We start from the raw sequence: 25,258 nt of genomic DNA, 5'->3' as shown, positions 1-25,258 counted from the left end.
ATTTAACTCAGGGAGGTGTTTGAGAATGCTCCCTCTATTTAACATATCCTATTGCCCTCTTGTCTTGTGCTCTGGTGTCGGAAGCAGTGCACCCCTAGCTACAGGAGCAGAACCTGTTTCCTCTTTACAATTACCTGGAGAGCCCGGTGATTCAGGTTCCTTAGAAAGGGTTTTGGAGAGACGAAGGGCTGGGAGGGTGAGCCTCTAACAGTGGGGGAGCTCTCGGGAAAGGCAGGTGAAGCATGGTGCCGCCAGATTGACTGAGTAAAGTGGATGCGGCATGTTGTGTATGGTCAGATTTCTCAGTGCCCACGATATATTTGATTGGAAGAACATCCACCCTTCTAGAGTTCACCTTTCACGGGCCTTGCATTAAAGTAGAGTCAGCCGGCTCAAATTAACTTGGTTGTTCACCAGGAACTCCAAGGCTAGCTGTCGGTTGGCTGGAGAGAATGGCAATTGAATACTATGTTGTAACAGTGGCCTCTTGTTTTACCTGAGCCAGAATTGAAAGAGTGAGACTCTTTGTCTTGTGAGGTTGAATGGGGTTCCGGTAAATCCGGTGAGGCTAAAGTTAGAGAATTAAGGCTATTTTTATTTTCAATTGAAACTGAGATGTTTGGGGCTTCCTGCTGAGGTTTAGGCTAGAAGGAGAGGCCAATAAACTCTTTAGTGCAGGTATAAGAGATGGTACCCAATCTGCAGCTAGTGAAAATTGGGTATATTTTAAGACTTGTCAAAGGGTTTGTAAGAACGCTTGGAAGGGCTTTCGAGCGCATAATGTTTGTGTTCTTACTGAGCTTTTTTTTGCTTAGTGATTTAAACGTCTAAGTGATTTCTGATGAGAGCGTGGTGGTGTAAAGCATACCGCTAGCTACCGTAGTTGGCCTCAGTAATAGGATGGCCAATTGAGAAATTGGTGGAGGGTCACAACTTAACTTAGATTGTTCCTTTGAAATGACAGCCAGTTGGTTGTCAGGCTGCTCCACTACTTTTGAAAGCATTCGGTGAGCGAAGATTGAGAGGGGCTGATGTTTCTCACATGCTTTATCAAGGAGCTAAATAGAGAGGGCAAGCCCAACTTATCAATGATGGGACAGCAGTTGCACAACTGATGCGTGGACCTTGATTCTGCAAAAATTGAAGAAAAAAGTCAACTCATATTGGAAATTCTGCTGTATTTAAAAGCAAAACTGTTAGCTGTTATACCTGTCAGCCTTAGAGTGGTCGTACCCCAAAGTTTTTGCTTACCCCACTCATGTTTGCTGAAATTCGTTTTTGTTGGCTTTATGGCTGTGTGTACTTTACCACTGCTGATAGTGCTAAAGTAATTCTGCTTACTCCTTAAAACAGGACCTGTAAATTAAATGCTACTAGTGGGTCTGCAGAACTTATTGTGCCACCCAGTTAAGAAGCCTTGTAAAGCACGTCTCGAGCCTTTCATTGCAGCCTGTGTGCAGTTTTAAACTGCCAATTTAACCTGGAAAAATACACATAAGTCACCTCTAAGGTATTCCCTACCCAGTCCAGAGGACAGGGTGCATTGTATTTAGAAAGTTGGACATGTACTTTTCAGTTTTATGTCTCCTGGTAGTGAAAATCTCTTAAATTCGCTTTTCACTCCTGTGAGACCTACCTCTCCATAGGATAACATTGGGTTACCTTGTTACAGTAAATAAGAGATCATTTTTATTTTGCAACAGGCAGAAATGTTATGTTTAGCTTTCAAAGAATTGTAATTACTCTTTATTGGTAATGTCTGATTTTATGTCAAAATTCTGAAAATGCCACTTTTAGAAAGTTGGCATTTACTTGTCCTAACCATTTGATGCCTGCAGCCTGTGCACCTAGGTCCCATAACTGTGATTAGCATGGCAGTTGGCCTTTGTGTATTCCTCCCACACAATGACGCAAAGGGGGACTAAATAGTGTCAGGATAGGCCATCCTACCAGGATGTATAGGGCGGAGCTGTTCTCTGCCCCACCTATATGTCAAAGGTGCTGCCTCAGCACACTTACAAATATTTTCACACTAGCCAATAGTTACCCCGTACCTCTTGGAGTCTGGGCAGGGAGGAAGGCAATTCCAGAATCATCTGTGTGGGGGGACTCGAGACATTTCATCCACTTCAAAGCTGGCACCCGGTATAAGAACAGGACCCTCAGACCCACTCTTCAGCTCAATCCTAGAGGACAGTCAGAAGACCTGCCATGCAATGCATTTCAGAGCACTGCCCTTCAGCGTGAGACCTGCTTTGTACTTCACAGGACTGTCCTAATGCTGGAAGCCTGCATTGAACCCTCAGAGGACTGCCCTGCTGCTGAAGGACTGCCTTGCTGCTTAAACCCAGGCTACCAGAGGGACTCCAATGGCTAGTTCTCTGGCCTCCTGTTCTGTTCTATGCTGCATTGACACAAAAAGCTGTAACAACTTTAACCCTGCACCTGGACCCTGCCTGAAGTGAGTCCTGCCCTTGAAGTGGAGCCCACCCACTCCTGGATTCTTGGAAGACGTGCTAAATGTGCCCAAACAACCTAAAACTAAAACTTGAGATTTAAAACATGTTTAGCCAAAACGTGCCCTGAGAACAGAGAGGAGACCGAGACGTACCTGCTCACAAATCTGCCGAAGGGGCATTGCTGGTCAGTCTGACTTCGCACTAGCTCCCAATACCTTCTGCACCCACCGCAGCAAATCTTGTTCAGCAGCTCCTCACAGAAAGGGTATCCAGCCTTGTAGAGCTCTCGTCGGCTACAGCCTGCAGCTTCGTCGCGCTGGAGATTTTCTACTTTCAAAAAAGAGACTAAATCTGAATGTAGAAATCTTACCGCAACTTTTTCTTTGACTTTACCCAATCTTTTAGGCCCATTTGTTGTGCTCTTTCTCCTCTTTTTTTGCCCGTAATTATGCTCCCTGCTTTTCCCCTCACTTCTGGGTCTCCACCCTCATCCCCTCTCCCACGCTCTTCCCACCTTTCTCCTCTCCCTTTCCTTACCTTCTTCTCCTGCCTGCCTTCTCCTGCTGCTTTACTGCCCCTCCCTAGCCCCGCCTCCCCTGCACTCCTCCTCTCCCAGGACCTACTTAATGGCAGCTGCTGCACAACCCTATTGGCACCAGCCCCCTCTTACCTTGGGCTTGTCCTCCAACCAGTCTAAAGCCATTCCTTGAGGCCCTACCTCACTGTGCATCTCCACTCCGTCTGCTTTCACTCCCTCACACTTTCACTTCAATCCTGTGTTCTGCCTCTTGTGCATGAATTTTGTGCCTGTTTGAGTCTGTGCTTTGGCTTTTGTGCCCTTTGTCTTGTGTGCCTGTTCAGTTCATTTGTACTTTTTTTGCCCATTTTTGTTTTGCTTTGCCCAATCTTTCTGCCTTGACTTTTGTGCCTGTTTGCACCTGCATGTTCGCTTTTGTGCCTGTTGTCTTGTGTACCCACTCTGTCTTATGTACTTTTTCGCCCGTTTTTGTTTAGCTCTGCCCAGTCTTTCTTTCTTGACTTTTATGCCTGTTTGTCTTTTGTGTCCATTTTGTCTTTTTTGCTTTTGTGCCTGTTCTTTCTTTTGGCCAGTCTTTCATACCAGCTTTTTGTCCACTTTCTCCTCTTATTGTGAACATAATTGTGCTCGCCGCTTCTTCCCTAACTCCTGGGTCTTCCCCTCCTTCCCCCTCCTTTGCTCTTCCTGCCTCCCGCCTCCCCCTCTCCTCACTATCTTCTCCTGAGTGCCTTCTCCTACTGCTTTCCCGTGCTTCCCTAGCCCCCCTTACCTCTTCCCCTCCTAAGACGTACTTAATTGTGGATGCTAGCATGCCAAAGGCAAGGCTGACTGCGCTCGTCCGTGCATGGACCACACCCAGCGCCACGGATCCTGGTCCGTCCGATCGCCACCGCTACACTTCAGCCTACCAGCTAGCTCTGAACACCGGCTGCCAAAACTGCTGCTGCCCCTGCCCCACACCACATCGCACGGTAGGACCCTTCACATGCACTCACTGCCGCTTCTCTTGCAGTGTCCCTCCCACTCCACTCACCATACACACCACACCCCACAGTCCACATCAACTGCATGCTCCTCAACACAATAACTATTTCCAAACACGCCATCAAGGTCTTGGACCTCATCGTCACAATCTTCTCGGACATCCTCTTTCTCACTGGAACTTGGTCCAACCCGTCATCCTCCCCTGGCAGCACTGTAGCCAGCCCCTCATGGGCAACAAGATCATCCACCGTGACAGTCTCCACAAACCTGGAGTAGGCCTCGTAATCATCTACAAAGACACCATCACCTGCTCTATTTTAAAGGATGAACCAACTACGCTCATGGAACACTTGTATTTCCAACTGCATCTCAACCACTCCATGACCGTCCCAGGCACCCTCACCTACTGCCTGCCCGGACCCTGCACCACTTTCAGCAGCCTCCTCACTTCATCACTCCTATTGCATTCAGATTCAATGACTTCCTCCTGCTCTGCGACCTCACCATCCATTCTAATGACTCTACGGACCGCAACACCACTGACCTCCTAGAAAGCCCTAACATCTAACTCATGCAGCTCGTACAAGGTCCAACTCACATCGCCGGACTCCACACTCAACCCAGTCTTCACAGCCAGCAACAAGATCACCTTCAGCCACTTCATCCCGCTCATATGGACCGACCACTCCATCATAAACTTCTACATCAATGCGCCCCACCCCAGAAAACCAAAACCAACCACTATGCTTACCCACTACTGGAACAACATAACAGAAGGAGAATGGACACACACCCTCAGAGCCAATCAGCCTATCCTCACAGGTGAGTTACAGAACAACCTATCCGCATTCAACAGCTGGATCTCAAACTGCGCCAACACACTGGGCCCCCTTGAAGAATATCTGGCATACCAGAACTCGCACTCAAGCCTGCTGGTACACAGAAGACGTAAGAGACCCCAAGCGCTATTGCAAACAACTAGCAAGAAGATGGAGAACCAGTCATGACAGCACCTCAAGAGACTCCTACAAATCCGCACTCAGAAGGTATCATGCTCAGCTCAAAGAAGCCAGAAAAGTGGCCATTATGCTCAGACTCGAATCCTACTCCAGCTCCGACAAAGAACTCTTCAACATCATCAACAAGGTCATCAACCCAACAGCAGCACCCATCACCATCATCACCTCACAGATCCTCTGCGATTACCTTTCTGACTTATTCCACAACAAAATACTCAAGATCTATACCAACTTCGTATCCCAACTTAGCATAGAGAACATCATCACACAACCTCCCACCACCTCCAGGAGCTCCCACCTTCAAACAAACTGGAACCCCCTCACCAGAGAGGACAATGCCAGAACCATGCAGACCATCCACTTAGGTTACCCAACAGATCTCTGCCCACATCACATGTACAACCTGAGAAGCACACTGACCAGCACCAGCCTCACCACCATCATCAACTCATCCATCCTCAGTGGAAACTTCTGGGACAGCTGGAAATAGGCGGAGGTCACAGCTCTCCTGAAGAAATCCTCAGTCAACCCGAATGACCTCAACAAGTTCAAGCCCATCTCGCTCCTCCCCTTCCCGCCAAAGTCCTGGAGAAAAAGATCAACAAGCAACTCTCCATCCAACTCAAACAGCATAACCTCATGTACTCCACCCAGTCAGGGTTCCGCAGCAACCACAGCGTGGCAACTGCCCTCCTAGCCGCAACAGTTGACATTCGATCCATCATGGACAGAAGTAAAACTGCCGCTCTCATTCTGCTCGAGCTCTTGGTGGTGTTTAACACTGTCTCCTGTGGCATCCTCATAGCCAGACTCCAGGACATAGGTATCCAAGGGCTTACACTGAGCTGGATCATCTCCTTCCGCTCCAACAGAACATAAAGAGTCAGACTCTCAACCTTTACCTCCAAACACAAGAAGCTAGTCTGTGAGGTTTCCTCAGGGCTCTCCCTTAACCCAACCCTGCTCAACAAATACATGACACCCCTCGCATACATCATAAGAACCCATGGCATCAACACTATCACCTACACCATTGACACTCAGCTCACCCTGTCCCTCACTTACATGAACAACACCACCAGGACCAACTTCATCACCTGCATATCCAACGTGACCATCTGGATGTGAGAGAACTGCCTCAAACTCAACACGGAAAAAACAAGCTCCTGATGTTCGGAAATAGTAACTCGCCCTGGAACTCCTTCTGGTGGCCACCTGACCTGGGTCCCACCCCCACAGGCCATGCCAGAAACTTTGGCATCGTCCTGGATGACAAACTGACGATGAACAAACAAGTCAATGCCATGACCTGTTGCCACAATCTTAGAATACACAGCAAGATCTTCAAATGGCTACCCGCGCACACAAGACACAGTGACCCAAGCGCTCATGACCAGCAGACTTGACTACAGCTACATACTCTACGTCGGCATCTCCAACCATCTGACACAAGGACTCCAGGCTATCGAAAACACCACCACCAGACTCAACCTAGATATTCCCAGAAACACCCACATCACTCCCTACCTCACGGAACTCCACTAGTTACCCGTCCACAAACGCTGCAAGTTTAAGCTGCTCATCCACGCCTACAAGCCCCTCCACAATACCGGCCCAGCTTACCACAATGACTGACTCCAACTCTACCATCCCACCAGACAACTACACTCCACTTCTCTCTCCCTCGCATGAATCCTGTACATCCACAGAAACAAGACAGCAGGGCGCACTTTCTCCTTCATTGCCGCCAAAAGCTGGAATTAACTTCCTCTACACATCACCACTCCTCAAATTTCATAAGAAGCTGAAGCCCTGGCTGTTCAACTAGGAGCACTGCCAGGCCCATGCTCCTGCCCCTGCCAGTGGCTCCCTGCTGATGACACTTCCTCCACAGACACCGCCAGCTCCCTTACCCTGCTGAGCTTTACCTTCTCAGACATTCTTCTTCTAAAATTCTTCTAAGTCCGACTCATAGTAACAATGGTCATCTCTACAGGCAATTTGCATGAATCTTGAAAAGAGATTTCAGGAGAGCACAATAGATTAATCCCTTAACAAGTCCCAAAGACCGTGGGTGAAGAGTCTGGAAGTTCTGACATAGATGGAGTCTCTTGGGGTATAGCTGTTAGGATATTTAAGTTAAATCTATGAAGTTCATAGAGTGATCTCTGTACATTTACCATGGGAATAAGATTGTGTAGCTGATCCATGCATGTTTAAATGAGTAAATGACATTTGAAGGGGATATGTACCATTGCCTGAACCGCAACACAGTTGTATTAGCTGGAGGAGCCCTTGCATCTAGCCCTTTATTCTGTTCTTTATCATCTCATTCCTTTGATACAGAAGCCTCCGGTGTGTGATCCAGAGCAGTTGACTGCAAAGAAGCAGCCTTTGGTCCAGCACCTGAGGACTGAGGGAGAAGTATTCATTGAGGCAGTATTTGAGAAAAATTATGTAATGAGGGCATTTTTACTTCGAGAAAAGCCAAGAATCATTGGTGAAATTTAAAGTCTTGCTTCTGGTTGTAATCTTTTTGCAATGTGCAGGCTTCAATGATCTTGTATTTTTGGCATGGGTCATGATGATATGTAGAATCAGGTACACAAACCGTTCAGAAGGTTTTTGACGTACCGATTGACTATAGGGGTATGTCAGCAGTAAAAAAAACTCCATAAGTACTACAAGCAGAGATTGTGGGAATCAAGAGAACCTACATAGAAATTCAGTGGTTACAAATCATACAAATAGGCAACTCGGGTTCTTCAAAAACGTTTTTGCAGTTTATAAATAAATTGGATGCACAACACATATTCAACTAGGGTAACGCCATTTCAAATTCAACTTGGTTTACCCAGATTGAGACATTATATACTGACCAGTCCAAAGGCTGGGTCTGCCCATTCCACCCACCTACATCGCTGCTATCGTGGAGTATGGTTAGGTGCAGACCGAAATTACACTCTCAAAGCCCAGAGGGGCACCCAAACCAAATATTCTCCCAAACACTTTATTTAAACACAACTCTTACAACTGGGGTTCGGCTCTCACTAGCCTATCCACTTATCCGTTTGAAATGCAGATTGTTCCTGTATCATGGCAGGGGTATATCCTTCATCCAATCGTTAAGAAAGGTAACCCTTCCATACTGTTGAATTACAGGCTGATTGCACTACTTGACATAGAAGCCAACTATTAAGTCAAAATCCTCTTGAGCCTAATCCAACAACTGAATGTTGCCCACACACAAACAGGCTTCAGGGGAGTTAGTAATTCTACACATACCAAACCTTAGTCTCTCATTGTTAAAATATGCATCACCACTAAAGGTAAAAAGGTGTTGCCTGTTTGCCTACTTTATAGTTCTCCAACCATTTTGGCAATAAGAGCTACTTATGTTCAATGAAAATCATCCAGAGCTACTAGTATTTAGTCTGGTGACCACATTGAACCACATTACATTAGTGGCTACCCTATGCAATGTTTACCAGCAGTTATAATAAATGTTCATGCATCAAGCAGAGTTGCCAGCAATAATGTAAAAAAGGCTTTTCCAATTTGGAATGCCTTGTCATGTGTAATACATCGCAGCCACGGCTGCAGTACCCATGACTCCAAGATTATAATGTTAGTAATAAGTCTCCCCAAATCAATGAGAGATTTCATTTCATAAAAACACTCTTTTCAGTTTTGGCAGACCTATTTGGTCCAGGCAAAAGCTTCTTATTTATTGGACTTGACTGCACACGGGAGAGCTACTTACAGGTAGCTGGAGAGCTACCAGTAGCTCACGAGCTACTGATTGGAGAAGCCTGTTATTGTTATTGTTATTGTTTGAAGGAGTGGACTCAATTCTTTGGTCCAGACTTCCAAGATGGGAAATTTACTCCACCCCACTCCTCCACCCCCGCCCCACTGTTGAGAGCCATTCAGTCTCTACACTGGAACAAATGGGTCCAAATTACACTCGTACACAATGGGCATATTTCCGACAAAATAAAAATCAATAGAGGTATCAAACAGGGCTGTGTTCTGGGACCCCTGCTTTTTAATTTATACACTGTGGATTTGCCTGATGCTATTAAGGCCCAAAGGTCCCATACCCCCAATCGTGCTTCTTTGTCCCTTCAGTGTCTGCTATATCTTAGATGATATGACTGCAGAACTCCAGAAACCTCTTAATGCTTTGAATATTTATAATTCCATCAGTAAATTAAGAATTCATTCCAAACAATCTGCTGTGTTCGTTTTCAGTAACAAGCACTGTATGTTGAGTAGGTGGTGAATTGGGGAAACTACAGAAGAGAGACAAAGAAAGTATTGTTATCTGGTTTGACGATAAAGGTTCCCCTAGAGAACATTAGGCACACTTAAAGTCTAAAGCTGCCTCGGGCATCTACACCATGAAATAACGTTATAATAATCTAGAATCTCGTTTGCTAGCACCTTCTGCCTTACATTGAGTATGGTCTGGAGGCGTTTCTAGGGAAGTTGGCATTGTGGCTTAATAGATCTTACTCTACATTATGTAGGCATATTTTTCATCTTACTACAGCAGCCATCGTTAAAGCTGATGCTTCAGTTATTAGTAAATTGCCACAGGCTGAGGAACGTCAGGGACATCTCTTCAAGCTGCGATCTGGTCTGCCCCATCAATAATCTCAACTAATTTTGACCCCTGGATGGATTATTTTTCCATCGCAAAAAATATGCTGCAGCTGGAAAACCTTTGGATCTCACCTCTGTCAGATGAGCACCTCAAGAAGACGGCTAAAAAGCAACTGAAAATTGGGTCCTTCACAATGGATTGGGAACGTTTTAATTCCAATAAATACTCATATACAGCCGCTACAATCTCTGAAAATGTTCCACCAAGCTACCTTTTTGCCTCAATGTCTGAGGCCGTCAGACATCTTTTATTCGCCTATGTTTATCATCAGTTCCATTCTTGGATTTTAGACATGCATGGACAGTGTATAAAAATCTGACAAGAAGCTACCTGTTATGTGGTTTTATGTCTGAATCACTTACTCACATCATGTGCACATGCCCCTATTTATTAATAGAAAGAAGAAAATGATTGAGACCACTCTTTCTGAATAGTAGGTGCCATCATACGAAGTCGGCTGTGAGTTATGCATTAAAGGGCGAAAATGTGCAAATATCAAACTGCTTGGGTAAGTATAGGAATGTGACGATACACCTGCCACATACTAAGGTGGAAGGGCTCACTAAGACGATCTCTCCACGTGAACTTCTCTTTTATATGGTGAGATAGTGTTTAATGCCATATCAGCAAATTCTTTACTTTGAGAACATTTTCAAACCGAAATTGATTTGAACTGGAAATAATACATTCTCACTAAATAACTATTGTATATATGAATTCAATGGACACATTGCTGTTTTAATCAATATACTGATGTTTTGATGTTCAAATATTTTATTGATTTTTGATCATAAATACCATACAAAAAAAGCATCGGAAAAAGGTACTAATAAATTACAGTTTAATAACCAGTGAAATATCTAACAATTATAGGACGGCTTAATACAAGATAAGCAATCTTAAGTACCAATAAATATAAAAATACATGTAGTAAAAGAAAAGATAGAAAAGAAAAGGTAGAAAATCCTTTTAAAAGAAAGAAATAGTACAGATTGTCAGGACCAAAATAAAACTTGAGTAGAGCTACCTATCTATAACTAAAATAGTTATATAATTACGAAATCATCAATAGACTAGGAGTAGTCATGACTGTAAAGCTATATCATCAATTGGTTTCCAAAATAAATGTGCTATGGACCTCCAAGAGATAAATTGGCTCCTCTTCTGGAAAAAAATATCCATGCCCACCATGTATGTACTAACAGTAATGAAGCATTTTTCCAATTAGCAATAATGGATTTCAACGCAGTTGTTATTAAAAAATCTAAATGTTTGCCCTCAAGATCTGTCAATTTTGTTATAATAAACACTGATTTACAAATAATACAGCATAAGACAATTTATCTGTGATAGTCAATATTTTCGTTTCAATATTCCAAACATCCCTCCAAAACTTACCAATGTTAGGACGGTCAAAGAGCATATGTCTCAACAGTCCTTCTTGTTGAGAGCACTTCCATCATAATCATTAATTCAATAATTGTGCCTTATGTAACCTAAAAGTAGTCCACAAGCAATTGAACAAAATTAATGGATTAGTTTGATAAAGTGAAACGGTTACCATCCTGAGATGTTAGTCAGCCGGATTTTCCACCAAATATCAAGGGGAAATGAGATATCTAACTCTTTATTCCAAAAAGAAGTGAGAAAGCTAATATTATCACCTGCCCTTCCATTCAAATTTATAAAAAAACAAGAGATACATCATGAGGTGAGAAGGCCATAGTTTGGATAAACACAGCCAAGTCAGCGATCATGTTCTGAGGAAAAATATTAGGGTAAGAGTCTAGTATTGAATTACACAATAGTTCATATTTATGCCTATCTGCAGATTTTAACTTGAACAATTGTTGCAAGTCATCAAAAGATAAAAAAGTATTGTTAAGGTATATCTTTCAAATGAGCAATACCAGCTTGAATCCAGAAATTCAAAATGTTGGGGTTCTATTTAATTTAAGTCTAGAATTGTACCATAATGATGAGTGTAATGCAAGTGCCATAGGGCATTGAAAAATTGAATCAAGATCATCTAATATTAATTTTGTAGATTTCGCAATTGCTGATTTCTGAAGCAAATTCATTGAGTTAAACATAGTGACTAATGCAGGCAATGAAAAAGGGCAACCAAATTTGTTCAATACTAAGCCAAGTAGGAGTATTGTTAGGTGTCGTAGATTGAAACCATAACGTACTTTGCTTTATAATGAACGCTTTATTATACTTTAAAAAATCAGGTAAACCAAAACCACAATTTGTCTTAATGGATTTCAATTTCTTATAGCTTATACAAGGAGGTTTGTTATTCCAAATAAATCTGGAAATTATGTTATCCACATATATAGAATTTAAGAGGAATCTGTGTAGGCATCATAGAGAGAAAGTAAAAGATTTTTCGGAGCAATAACAATTTTAATAGAATCTATCTTCCCCCACCATGTTAAATGAAGTGCAGACCATTTTTAAAAATTGTCTTTGATATAGTCTAAAATGCATTCACAATTTAATGAAATTGATTGTTTTATGTTATGTGAAAATAATATACCCAGGTATTTGATTTTATTCTTGACCCAAATGATATCTTTGTTTGGGACAACAACAGGCAAACAGTAAAAATTTAAAGGAAAAAATTAAAAAATGTTAGTACTTAGCGAATATCATGAAAATTGAGAATAAGTGTTAATTAAAATTAGTAATGAAGGAATAGACGAAGACGGATTACCAATATAGGGAAGTACGTCATCAGCATATGCAGAGGTTTTAATAGTAATGTTATTAAAAGTAAGACCTTCAATTTCCATAGAATTTCTGATCGCAAGTAACAAAGGTTCTATTGCAAGTAAAAAAAGTAAAGGTAATAATGGGCACCCTTGCCTAATACCTCTGTAAAGTAAAAATGTATTAGATATCTGACCATTAATAAAAAGTTGAGCAGACGGACCCCAATATGAAGCTAAAATCATACGAATAAATGTGTTATATTCCATATAGGTACCCTGATATAGGCCCAGGTAATTCCATAACCCTTCACCTATATTCTTCCCTACATTACACTTATAACGGTTTACAGGGACTGACCTTTTACCTAGATACGACACTGCATTCAGAATGCGGGTTTTCCCTAGTTTGAAATCTCATACAATATGCATGAGGATTCTTGGAAGCACAGCAGGACTACCATCTCCTGTATAATATCTATGTATAAAGTTCATGCCCGGCGTCATCCTTAGTCTGACACAGTAATACCGCGAGGTAGGACCCCAGGGGAGACCTATGGGTATATATACAGCACATCTTGCTAAGATAGACAGAGGAGACCAGGCCTTCCCGGCCGATATACTGACCAGAGACGCTGAGGTTCCTGCATTCAGCCACTCCAGCTCGCAGTGGTTTAAAAACATCCCACGAGGGGTGTCCAACTCAAGACCAGGACGGGGTCCAACAGTCTCCCACTTCAGGTAATGGGATTCTTGGCTTAACGCCTACACACATGCTAGGCACACTTAGGTACATCTAGTTAGGGAGGCATCGTAGGAATAGGCATCTTTTTATTGTCATGTATTTTATATACTCATATGTATTCATTATTATCGCAATATGGTAGAACTCTATCATCCTTTTACTTTCATGGTGCTTCTAATCATTTATATCCGTTACTGTCTAACGGTTGTTGCAGCTCATCTATTTTACACCAGAATAACAATTGTTCAATAAATACTTATTGAAAACACCCAGACTGTTTATTCTGTGTATCTCTCAGAGACAGACTAAGTAAGCACAAGTGACTGAGGAAAAGGTAGTTTCCACGGTCCTGAAGGATCAGGGTTGTCATGTTGTTTGGTTGCCAAGAACTATTCTCTCCTTGGTAAGAGGAGATTCTAGTGGCACTGTGAGCCAGCTGCTACAAAAGGCCAACATACCCGTTGGGGGTGTACAGAATGAGTGTGACTCCAATCCTACAGAGTATGCTGTCTGAACACGCAGATTCTGTATAGTTTTACAGGAACTACATGCCAAATGAGAAACCCAGATTAAATGCAGTCAAGGTATGAAAGAGAAATTGCCAATGTACTTTTTCAAAATCATTTTCTGCATCTAAAGCTAGGAAGCCAGCAGGTTGAGTTAAAGATGCACCACTTTCAATTGCATGAAATAATAATTTCACATTGTTTACTGACTGTTTTTCAGGAAATCAGATAGATCAATATGCACAATGGAATGAAGTACAGAAGCCAATCTAGTTGCAAGAATCTTTGCGTAAAGTTTACAATCCTGGTTAATCAAGGCGATAGGACGATAATTTGAAGCCATAGAGGGGGTCTTTATCTGTTTTTTTTAAGACTATAATCAAAGCTTCCGTAAAAGGCCCTGACATTGTTCCTGTTAGACTAAAATGAGTAAATAATTTGAATAAATGTGGTGACAGAAAAGTAGCAAATTCTTTATAAAATTCTGCTAGAATACCATCCGGACATGGAGATTTATGCAACTTAAGTGATTTAATACCTGAATGTACTTCATCAATAGAAAATAGCATATCTAATTTATCTTTAGCTGATTGGGAAATTTGAGGCAAACCACACTTCTCTAAAAAATTATCAATAGGTGATAAATCATTAGAAGGAGGTTTATTATATAACTTTTAATAATAATTCATAAATTCATTCACTATTGCTGTATGCGATATAGCTGTTTGCCCATCAGATTTGCAGATAGCACTAATTTGAGTTATATCTTTATTAATACGAAGATAATTGGCTAAAACTGTCCAGATCTATTAGAATTAAAACAAAATTTAGCTTTAGAATTAGAGATTTGTATGCCTGCTCTACTGCTTAAAATAGAGTTCAATTCATAACAAAGTTTTCACAGGTGTATTTTGTGTTTAATGTGATTAGATGTAATGAAAGGACGTTCGTAATAGGTAATTTGTTTGTCTAATTCTTGAATTAGTGCATTAAATGTCTTATTTTTATTTGCCATAATTGAAATTGTGACCCCCCTGATCTATGCCTTAAAGGTATCCCATCTGTTTACAATTGATGCAGAATCCTCTGGATTAAAAGTAAAATATTCATGAATTAATGGTAACATTTTTGGTTTGTTGTCGTTATTAAGACCATTATTTGTGTTCACGCGCCTTCTTCCTCGAGACTGTTGAGAGACTGTAGGATGTAAAATGCATGAGACCACAGCATGATCCGAAATATCTATATTTTGGATAATAGGTTCAGAAATAGAGGGAATGAATTGACAACAGGATATTAATAAAAAATCTAATCGAGAATATGAATTGTGAGGATTAGAAAAAAAAGTACATTGTTTATATGTTGGGGATGTAAACGTCAGATATCCACTAAAATCTCCTATCTTCCGGCACTCTTAGATTTCGCTTTACAGGCATCTTTCCGCTATGCCAATTTCACCCTTTTGGGTGATTTTAATCTGCACGCTGACAACATCAATGAACCCAATGCCTCCAACTTTTTGTCAACCTTATCTGATGGTGGCCTAAAGCAAATTGTCTTTGGCCCCACACATAAGGGCGGACACACTCTGGACTTGATCTGTACCAATCTTACTGATACTACTTTACGTAAGCCCACCCCTGTCGTCTGGTCGGACCATTTTTTAATCCCTTTCTCCATTTCCTCCCGCATGGTGGATCGCTCTAGACCTCAGCCCAACACCAAGGGGCGGAATTGGAGGAGAATCTCTCTTGAGAGTCTAGGCCCTCTTCTCTCCATGACCTCCCCAGGGGAGGCCTACGATCTGGACTCTCGCGTGGCCAGTTTCAATCATTGGGTCACTTCGGCTCTGGATCTTTTAGCACCTATGAGACCCATTAAATCCCTTCGTACCTCTCCCTCGGCACACTGGTATTCTGAGGAATTGCGGCTACACAAATCAATCTGCAAGAGGCTGGAGAGAAATTGGAGGCGATCTTATTCACCTGATAGTAGATCCAAATACAAAACCTCCCTTAAGGAGTACAGAAGGAAAATCATTGATCATAAAAGATCACACCTTGAGGAGAAAATCACCCGGGCTAAGGGTTCATCTAGAGTCATTTTTGACACGGTCAGAGCCTTTACCGACCCCATGGCCCTTAAGCGCCAACCACTGGTCTCCCAGGCCCTCTGCGACAATCTTTCGAGCTATTTTGAAGACAAGATCGCTCTCATTCAGAACTCCTTTCCCAGTAACATCACCCCTCCTCAACTGACAGCAGATTTAACCAGCTCCAATCCGGACAAGGTTTTTTCCAAATTTGAGGCGATCTCTTTAGAGCAGTCTCTGGCAGAATTACTCAAGTGCAAATCTGGCTCCCCCCTCGACCCGTGGCCAGCGAAGCAGTATAAATCCCTTGCTCCTCTGCTCAATCCTTTACTGAACGAAATCTGGAATGATTCTCTTCTGTCAGGTATCTTTCCAGACTCTTGGAAACATGCTAGACTGGTTCCAATCATCAAAAAGGCAACCGCAGACCCCTCTGAACCAGCGAATTATCGCCCCATCTCCTTGCTTCCTGCCCCGGCCAAAGTGCTGGAGAAACTTGTATATGGCCAATTGGCTGGTTTCTTTGAGAGGAGCTGCGCCTTCCACATCTCCCAGCATGGTTTCAGGTCGGGTCACAGCACCGAATCTGCCCTCCTGGAGATGGCGGACGCTATCAGGTGGAAAGTTGACGAGGGCTCTAGAGCGGTGTTGGTGCTGCTAGACTTGTCTGCAGCATTCGACACCGTCTCTCACCCTATCCTCCTCGACCGACTTCAGGCAAAAGGTGTTCAGGGCAAGGCCTTGGAATGGCTTGCCTCCTTTTTGTCCAATCGGACTCAGGCTGTATTCACTCCCCCCTTCACTTCATGCAGTCGTCCCCTTAAGTGGGGCGTCCCTCAGGGCTCTTCATTAAGCCCTCTTTTGTTTAACGTATATTTTTCCCCGCTGGCCGAGATCATCTCCCAATCTGGTATACAGGCCACATCTTATGCGGATGATATACAGCTTCTTTTCCCGTATGATTCCCCGTCTGAGTCTACCTTTGACCCACTAAAAAATTGCCTTCGGAACATTGCCACCTGGATGGATAACAACTGCCTCCGGCTTAATGCTGGCAAAACCGAAGTAATATTTTTTCACCAGCCCTCTCCACTGGATTCTACTCTGTGGTGGCCTCTAGACTTGAGTGCCCCTCCTTTGCCTAAGGACTCCGTTAAAAACTTAGGAGTCATTTGGGATAGTGATCTCTCTTTCAAGAAGCAGATTCAATCTGTATCTGCGGCCTGCTTTTCTAAAATGAGGATGATGAAAAAATTCATCAACTTCATCCCTAACCAAACCAGAAAAACAATTGTGCAGGCGCTAATCACCTCCCATCTCGACTATGCCAATGGCCTCTATCTGGGACTATCCAAAGGTCTCCAGAGGCGTTTGCAAACAGTTCAAAATGCTGCAGTCCGTCTGGTTTGTGGTCTCCCCCTTAGAGAACACATTACCCCCGACCGCCTCAGGCTGCATTGGCTCCCAGTACATAAAAGGTCGGAATTTAAGGCCCTCACCCTTGCCCACCGTGCTATCAACGGGAAGGGTTCTGCTCATCTGTCCTCATGTCTCCGCCCTTACAGTAACGCTCGCTCACTCCGATCGAGCTCTCAACATCTTCTTTTTACCCCGAGGGCTAAAAAGGCTCGATCTGGGGGGAAAACGTTCCAAGTTTGCACTGCCTCCCACTGGAACAACTTACCCTTGTACATTAGGAGCATTCGAGACGAACCTCCCTTTCGGAGAGCCCTGAAAACTTTTCTATTCTGCTAAATCTTCACTTCACAGCTAGCATTGTTCATGTTCTCACACAAGCGCCGGGACACCCCGTTGGGGTATCTGTGCGCTATACAAGCTAAATAAATAAATAAATAAATAAATAAATTTAGTTGATCTAAAAAGGGTTTAAGAGCAAAATATGCTTTTAGAGGGCGATGTTTGGTTTGAGAGCATCTATCCAATAAAGGATCACTTATAAGATTAAAATCACCTCCAATAATAAGTGGAACATTACCTAATTTTAAAACTTCTGATGTAAAAAGAAACCAAAACTCCGGTTCATCCTTCGTGGGACCATATATATTAATCAAGTGTAGGACCATGTCATTAACTTTAATTTTAGTTATAAGAAAACGACCATTAGAATCGGAATACTTATGTAATATTTGAAGATTTAGTTTTTTTGCAATTAAAATAGCAACTCAATTTTTCTTATTAAGAGCAGGTGAAGAGATAATATTACCCACCGATTTTTTGTTAATGTGCGCTAGAATAGCACCATCAAAATGAGTCTCCTGTTATAAACAAATATCACCCTTATACATAGCCAAATAATCCAAAACTTTAGTGCGTTTAACAGGATGCCGTAAGCCTTTAACATTAAAAGAATCAAGTTTAATACCATTAATATTAGACATCATTGAAAGAAACTGGGAAGAGAGAAAAGTGAGGAATTAAAACAAGTAACAAAACATACGTAGCTATGTTGGAAAAAGGAAAGAAAAGAAGAAAAATAGACCAACATATGACAGGGACAACATATAGACAGAAATAGAATTCTTGAATCGCACACAAGCATTACAAGAATAACCGATCCAAACGTGCTGATTAAAGAATGACATCAATTTAGGCTTACTATAAGAGAGTAACAAGCTTATATCTCAAGTGACATTTTCATTAGTTTACATGGAAAACTGTGAGTGCTGATGTAAGTATAGACAAAGGTTATCTGGATGTTGGAAGGACTTCGAGAAGCCATCTTTCCATATTCGCATGTTAGACGGGTCGAACAGGCCATATTTGAAGCCACAACTTCTCAGTTTTGGACGAAGATCAGCAAATTCTTTGCGAGTTTTTACAGTCTCCTTGGCAAAGTCTTGATGAATAAAAATGTTATCACCGTTGACCATTAAAGATAACATTTCCCTTGACGCTTTCCGTATTAACACAAGACGGTGAAAACACAACACCTTGAACATCATTTGAAGAGGTTTAGATTGATCTGGGCTTCTGTGGGAAGGAATTCTATGAGCCTTGTCAATCTCAAATTTTTTAGGACATTTTAGACGTACAAGGCCAGGCAATAGGTTTTCTAAATACACCCTGCAGGCACTACCTTCCACATCTTCTGGCAAATTAAAAAAAATTAAATTGTGCATGCAGATTACGATTTTCCAACCCCAGCAATAATTTGTTCATTAGTTCTATTTTCACTGCAACAGGAATAAGAGCATCTAATTTGGTTTTGTTGTCTTGAATTTTAATTGTATTGTCAGAAACTTTCATTGAAATACTTGCCATGTCTTTGCGCAATTTTTTTATTTCTGATGCAATAGTGTCTGTGTTAAAACGAATAGGCTGCATTTCATCAAACAAACAAGCTAAGGAAGGTTCACGAGAGTCTACAATTTAAGACTTGACTAGTGGAGGTGAAGTAGTATTTTTTTGCGTTTGCTGAATATCAAAGGACTATTTTTACATTCCATAATAAAGAGTTAAATATTTAAGGAATTAATCTATTCCGATTATAATTTTTTATCACTTAGATATGGAACAGTATAATTTAATCCTGTGCAGCAGCTAAAACCAGCTGTGGGAGTAAGCAGGCCACAGCCGCGCCCTTTCCTGCTTGTGTCTCCACCCTCCTGACTGAGAAAATCGGCAGTACCTGAATGGAAGCACTGCTGAGAAGTGCCTTTCCACAAACCTCACTCAACCTCGCCAAAAAGCCAGAAACAACGCCTCACAACGGAAGTTGCCGCTAGCAGAAGTCACCAGGAGCCATGGGCGTCCGCAGGGAGGGGCAAGGAGGGGCGCTTGCCCCCCCCTGGAGCACCCCTCCTTGCCCCCCCCCATGTGTGTCAGCCCAGGCTGAGACAGCTTCCCGCAGCCGCACCCGAGTACTTCACAGGTCTTTAAAAGACCAATTACGTGTTAACGAGGCTTTTTGTGAGGCTTTGTTGTTTTTCACCCCTCCATCTCCACTCTGCCTACTGCTGGAAGAATTAGCCCCCCCCCCCTACACCCCCCTCAAAATTTGGGCTCTAGTTACGCCTCTGGTCTGAGAATAAATATATTTTCACCACCTCTTCTGCTGTGTTTCGAATCCGATCCGAAACTGATGCTAATTTTGATGGTTCTTCCAGGCCAGAGAGTGGCGTGCGTTGCACACCACGGATCACTGGAATTTTTATGTGAGGCTAACCGGCAATGAGTATGACTGTGATTACAAGTGCAAGTAACATAACTTGAGAGGCCGAGTGGATGTACTCAGACATTTCACGATGATCTGAGACTAACTAACTATCTTGTGTACTGCTTACTATTGCCAATGATTTCATACCGAAGCTTTCTGATGGAGTGGGTGTTCTCTTTTTGTTGAATCCACTGCTCTGAGTGCTGACATAAGGGCCAAAAAACTACAGCTGCTGTCTGATTGTGAGGAAGGGGTGTCTACTTTCCAGATTATTCGGGGGTACTTTTCTCAGTCCTTGCACTGGATCTGGCTTAATTACTGTACAGTATGCACAAACTACATAAAACCAGGATGAATATGTTTCTATTCGACCCCCCCACTCTTCATTTCTCTTTTGGTCTTAGTACCGTTTCCAGTACTATTTCCAGAACTTAATTTGTAAAAAAGTAAATAAATAGGTTTAGCGACCCAATTTTTTTTTTTGAAGCTGCCAGCAGCATTGCTGAACACCAGGGTGGCCATATACCAAGGCTGCTTACTCTTGATTCCAGCTCACGCCTCTTCTGTTCACCACCTTATACTTCTCTCTTTTTCTCTGAGTCTTTCCCATTCTTTTTCATCCCTGCTTCATGAACCCAGTTCATAAGTGGAGCCTCTTATTTTGGTATCCGGGCCTTTTCTACTCCAGCCTGACACTGACTGAGTCTCCCAACACTTCTCCCTCTCCTTAGAACTCAGAGAGGGATCTCCCCTCAACTCTTACACTTCCAATAAGTTTTGGGTTGTGTCTCTCCCTTGTCAGTCGAAAAATTAGATCTGTTCTCTGTTACTACAGATGATTCGAGTCCTGCAGTTATGGTAAGTTGACACTCACTTGGGCCATGTGCCACAAAGTCCACTGTAGAACTACATGCTGTATGCCACTAGTCACGCTAGTTGCAGAGGCAGCAGTAGATGGGCTTGCTAAACAGATTTTTGTAGCATCAGCAAGTCAAAATCTATATATAGATGTAAAATCACGCAAACAACCACTATATGGTGGCAGATACTGGAGGTGCCTGCATTCTCTTTCCTCAAGGACAATTTATTAACTTACAAACAGGTGCTTCTGAGTCACCTCTGTCGCTCATGGTCCAGGTGATGCTGTCTTCCTGAGAATGTTTCTAAAAGGCAGAGCAACACCCTGATCATCAGACAAAAAGGAACCATTAACTGAAAACAAGTTGAACAAAATAGGGTGCTATGGGATCTTACATACAGCATATTTGCGCTGTGGAAATGTTGATGACCTAGGGGCATATTTACAAGGAGGCGATAATGAATCATCACCGCTTTAGCGGCTGTTTTCGGCCGAAAAGCGGCGATAATTTTATCGCTATATCAGCAAGGTCACGCTAACGCGTGAAACCTTGCTTTAGCATGGGGATTCCTAACGCCCAGCTTTGCATCTCTAATGAGATGCAAAGTGGGCGTTCCTGACCTGACATGACAGGAGAAATGTCGCTAAGCGACATTTCTCCTATCATCAAGCCCCACGCTATGAAGCATAGCGGCAGGAAAAGTAGCGATAACCCCTGTTATCGCTACTTTCCTTACGCCTTCTTCAGGACTGACTTAGCCATGATATCCTATGGAAGGTGGATATCATGGCTAAGTTTGTGTGTCCCTATCAACAAGCTAATGTGAGATTATCGCTGGGTTTCCAACGATAATCTCACGTTAGGCAGTTAGCGTTAGGATTTTTTTCACTTTTGATATAAGCGTTGCTAATAGCACACTATCTCAACGATAAATATCCACGCTAGCCGGCGATAATTATTCTAGCGCTAAGTGCGCTTAGGGATAATTATCGCCGGTTGTTGTTGATATGCCCCCTAGTGTCCTTGCACTTTGCTATCAAGAGGCCCCAGTTGAGAGTCTCATCTCTGGGAGTCCTGGTGTTTTAGCCAACCGCAGTTTGGATTCTGCAAATCTGCTGTGATGCAGACAATTTCAGAGTCTTAGGCAACATTACAAGGCAAATTTAGACCACTTGTTGTAGTTTTTCAAGGCAAATTTACACCACTTGTTGTAGTTTTTCACTTCCTCCTGTTCATTTGTGATAGTGCTGTCAAGTAACTGCCTGCAACAAGGTAAGAGGGGTGGGGGTGGTGGGGGATTTCGATGGACAATGCAGAGTGAAAATTAATTATTTATTTAATTTTCTCTCGTCATCGTCGGTCGAAATACACCCGTCCCACCCGGCCCCACCGCTTTTATCTGCACGGACTGCGGCTACATCCGGCCCATTAAACCCTGATAATCCCAGTTTTAGCCCAGAAGGCCATTTTTATTGCTTGCACCAGAGCCCAAAGCATCTATACTGCTTTAGTGGCCGAGGACCAGAACCAAATAGGTAGCAGGCAGGGTGACCGATCTTAATTAAGACCGCCCATTCTGACTTTTTGGTCCTGTGAGATACAGTCAACCTCCCCGAATTGGATGGAGCCTGGCAGTTGACACACACCCACTTTTACGAAATATCACGTGGAGCAGCTACTCTGCCCCCACCATACTGACAGGATAGGGACATCCCATGCCAGTAATTTCACTCACATAGGGGAGTTACATCCTTGCCCTGAAGAAAGTCCTGGACCATTTTTTGGCCCTTTTATGGACTGAAACATGTCTGCACTAGGGTCCTAGGACCATAACACTCCTACAAAGACCCAATTTTATTTATTTATTTTAATTACCCAGACAGACCCAAAAATAAAGGGAAACTGGGGATCTGCCTGAGGTATTTTATCTAGTTAACCCCCTCTGTCTTTAACATATTAAAAGCACTCCCGACACTGTGGTCGAGCCCACCCGGACTTTTAGGGGTCTGGGTGACCCGATGATGAAGCATGACACCACTAGGGTGTGTGAGGGTAACTTAAAGAAATACTTTTCTCCCCCACGATCATGGTTGGGTTAGGTACAACCTTATTTCAGAATCTTCCACTTTCCTCTTTCCCTCAGTTTATTGGATCCTTTTTTAGGTCCATTAGAGTATTTTTTGTGAATATAGTTACTTGTAGGGAGGATATACTCTACACATTATCACCTCTCATACCCTTTAGGTCACTGGAACTTCCCAGCGCCTTGTTGTGTTATAGTCTTCAGAGCAAAGACCTTGCCCAGAGAATGATGTGGTTGCCAAGTCTGCCAACATTCTGATTATTTGCTGGATCGGGCTGCACAGTACTAGATGGGGTCCTGAAAGTTGGGGTTGCATCCACTGACCTTGTGGCAGTTTTTACTCAAAAGAAAGTTTCCCGTCAAATGGTGTTGCATGAGTTCTGTGATTTTTGGCCAGATTTACCACTCACAAATTTTACATTTACAAAACACTGATAATGTTGTTGTGAAATTGTGAAAAATAGTTGTCAGATAACACTTCGGGGTAAAAATGGTTGACAACGATGCTAAATCCCAACTTCCAGAAATGTAAGTGATTGGGGGGGCCTCCACTCCTAAAAAATATTGTCAGGGGGGACTTTGCCTAAAAAAGTTTGAAGACCTCTGATCTACACAGTGAGACCTTCGGGAGGGGCTGGATGCCAGGAAGACAGTGCTGTTGATCAGCCCGACTCCTCTGAATAGTATCAGAAGAGCAGGCAGCAGTTTTTAAGTAAGTTCCAGTAACTTTAATGCATTCTACAGCATCAGCATTACCTACTGGCTGCACATCTAGGTTTCTCTAAGTGAACGGTGTTCTAGACTTACATGCATGGAAATATCAAGGAGGACAGTCCCCTCCGAATATGCAAATGTAGTGTAAGCTTGTAGTGTTCAGCTTTTGGGGTACCAGGGGGTAACTTTAGGTTTCAGGTTGGGTGTGGGTTTTAGGGTGCCAGGGAGTAAATTTATGGTTCAGGGTGGGTTAGTGATTGGGGTGCCAGGGGGTAATTTTAGGGTTCCGGGTGGGTATGGGTTTTGGGGTACCAGCTGCCAGGGGGTAATTTTAGGGTTCCAGGTGGGTATGGGTGTTGGGATGCCAGGGGGATAATTGTAGGGTTAGGATAGGATAGGATATATGCTTTTATAACGCTCGAATGCCATGGTGTCTTGGGCACTGGTGTATGTGAAAATGGTACAGTCTGTATTACCAGGGAGCTAGATCGAACTGAACAGCCACGTTTTCAAGTCCTTCCTGAAGGACTGTCGATTTGGTTGGAATCTCATGGCTATTGGCATTTTGTTCCATAACTTTGCCGCACAGTTTGAAAAAGTTCTGCCGCCCCATCTTACCCGCCTAGTCCTATCAATCTGGAGGAGGCCTAAATTACTGGACCTAAGAGCATGAGCGGGGGTATAGGGTAAAAACATTTTTTGGATGTCCCTGGCCCCTCCCCCATAAAGTGCTTTATGAACCAGGCCTAAGGCCTTGAATTCCGCGCGCTGCTGTACAGGGAGCCAATGCAATGCTTTGATTCCTGCCGAGGTTGATTGACCTCCAGGTATATTAGAAGCCGCCTTGCTGCGGCATTCTGTAGGGACTGCAGTTTTCTCATCTTGGTTTTATCAATGCCCAAAAACAGGGCATTGCAGTAATCAAGTTTGGATAACAAGAGAGCCACCACCACAGTCTTTTGTAGTTCCAGTGATATGAAAGGAAATAGCTTTCTCAAGGTTTTTATTAGAAAGAAGCAGGAAGAGGTGAGGCTGTTTACCTACACAGAAACACTTAATTGGTCATCGAAGATGACTCCGAGGTTTCTAACCTTAGGCAAGGGGCAGGGCCATTCCCCCGCTCCCACCAGCCACCAGGAGTCATTCCACAGGGATCGGCCCTGACCAAACTCTATGACCTCGATCTTATCTGTGTTAATTTTCAGGAAGCTGTGGTTCATCCAGGTCATAATCTCGGTAAGGCATGCATGAAACTTAATAGCTGTATCTTCAGTAGGATACCAGGGCGAATCCATGCTTCCTGATGAGTCTGGCCAGGGGAATGACATAGATGTTAAACATCGTCTGGGATAAGGCCGATCCCTGTGGAACCCCACAGGGAAGATGGAAACTGTCTGATTGCAGACCCTCCCAGTACAGGCTCTGCTCCCTCCCCTCCAACAACGATGTGAGGTGGGTCAGGGCAGTACCCTCGATCCCCACTTCCTTCAGCCGCTGCACTAACACTGTGTGGTTCACGGTGCCAAAGCTGCTGACAGGTCTAAAAGTACAAGGACTGCTCTACCCCCTCCGTCGACTATTCTACGGACCTCCTCCGTTACTACTATCAAGGCTGATTCGGTAGAGTGGTGCGACCAAAAACCATGCTGAGTAGAATCCAGCAGGTTATTGATGTCTAGATAATCAGTCAGCACCTTG

The sequence above is a fragment of the Triturus cristatus genome, chromosome 2_1, assembly GCF_964204655.1.
Source record: "Triturus cristatus chromosome 2_1, aTriCri1.1, whole genome shotgun sequence".
Lineage (NCBI taxonomy): Eukaryota > Metazoa > Chordata > Amphibia > Caudata > Salamandridae > Triturus > Triturus cristatus.
Note: the sequence above shows the minus strand (reverse complement) of the source record.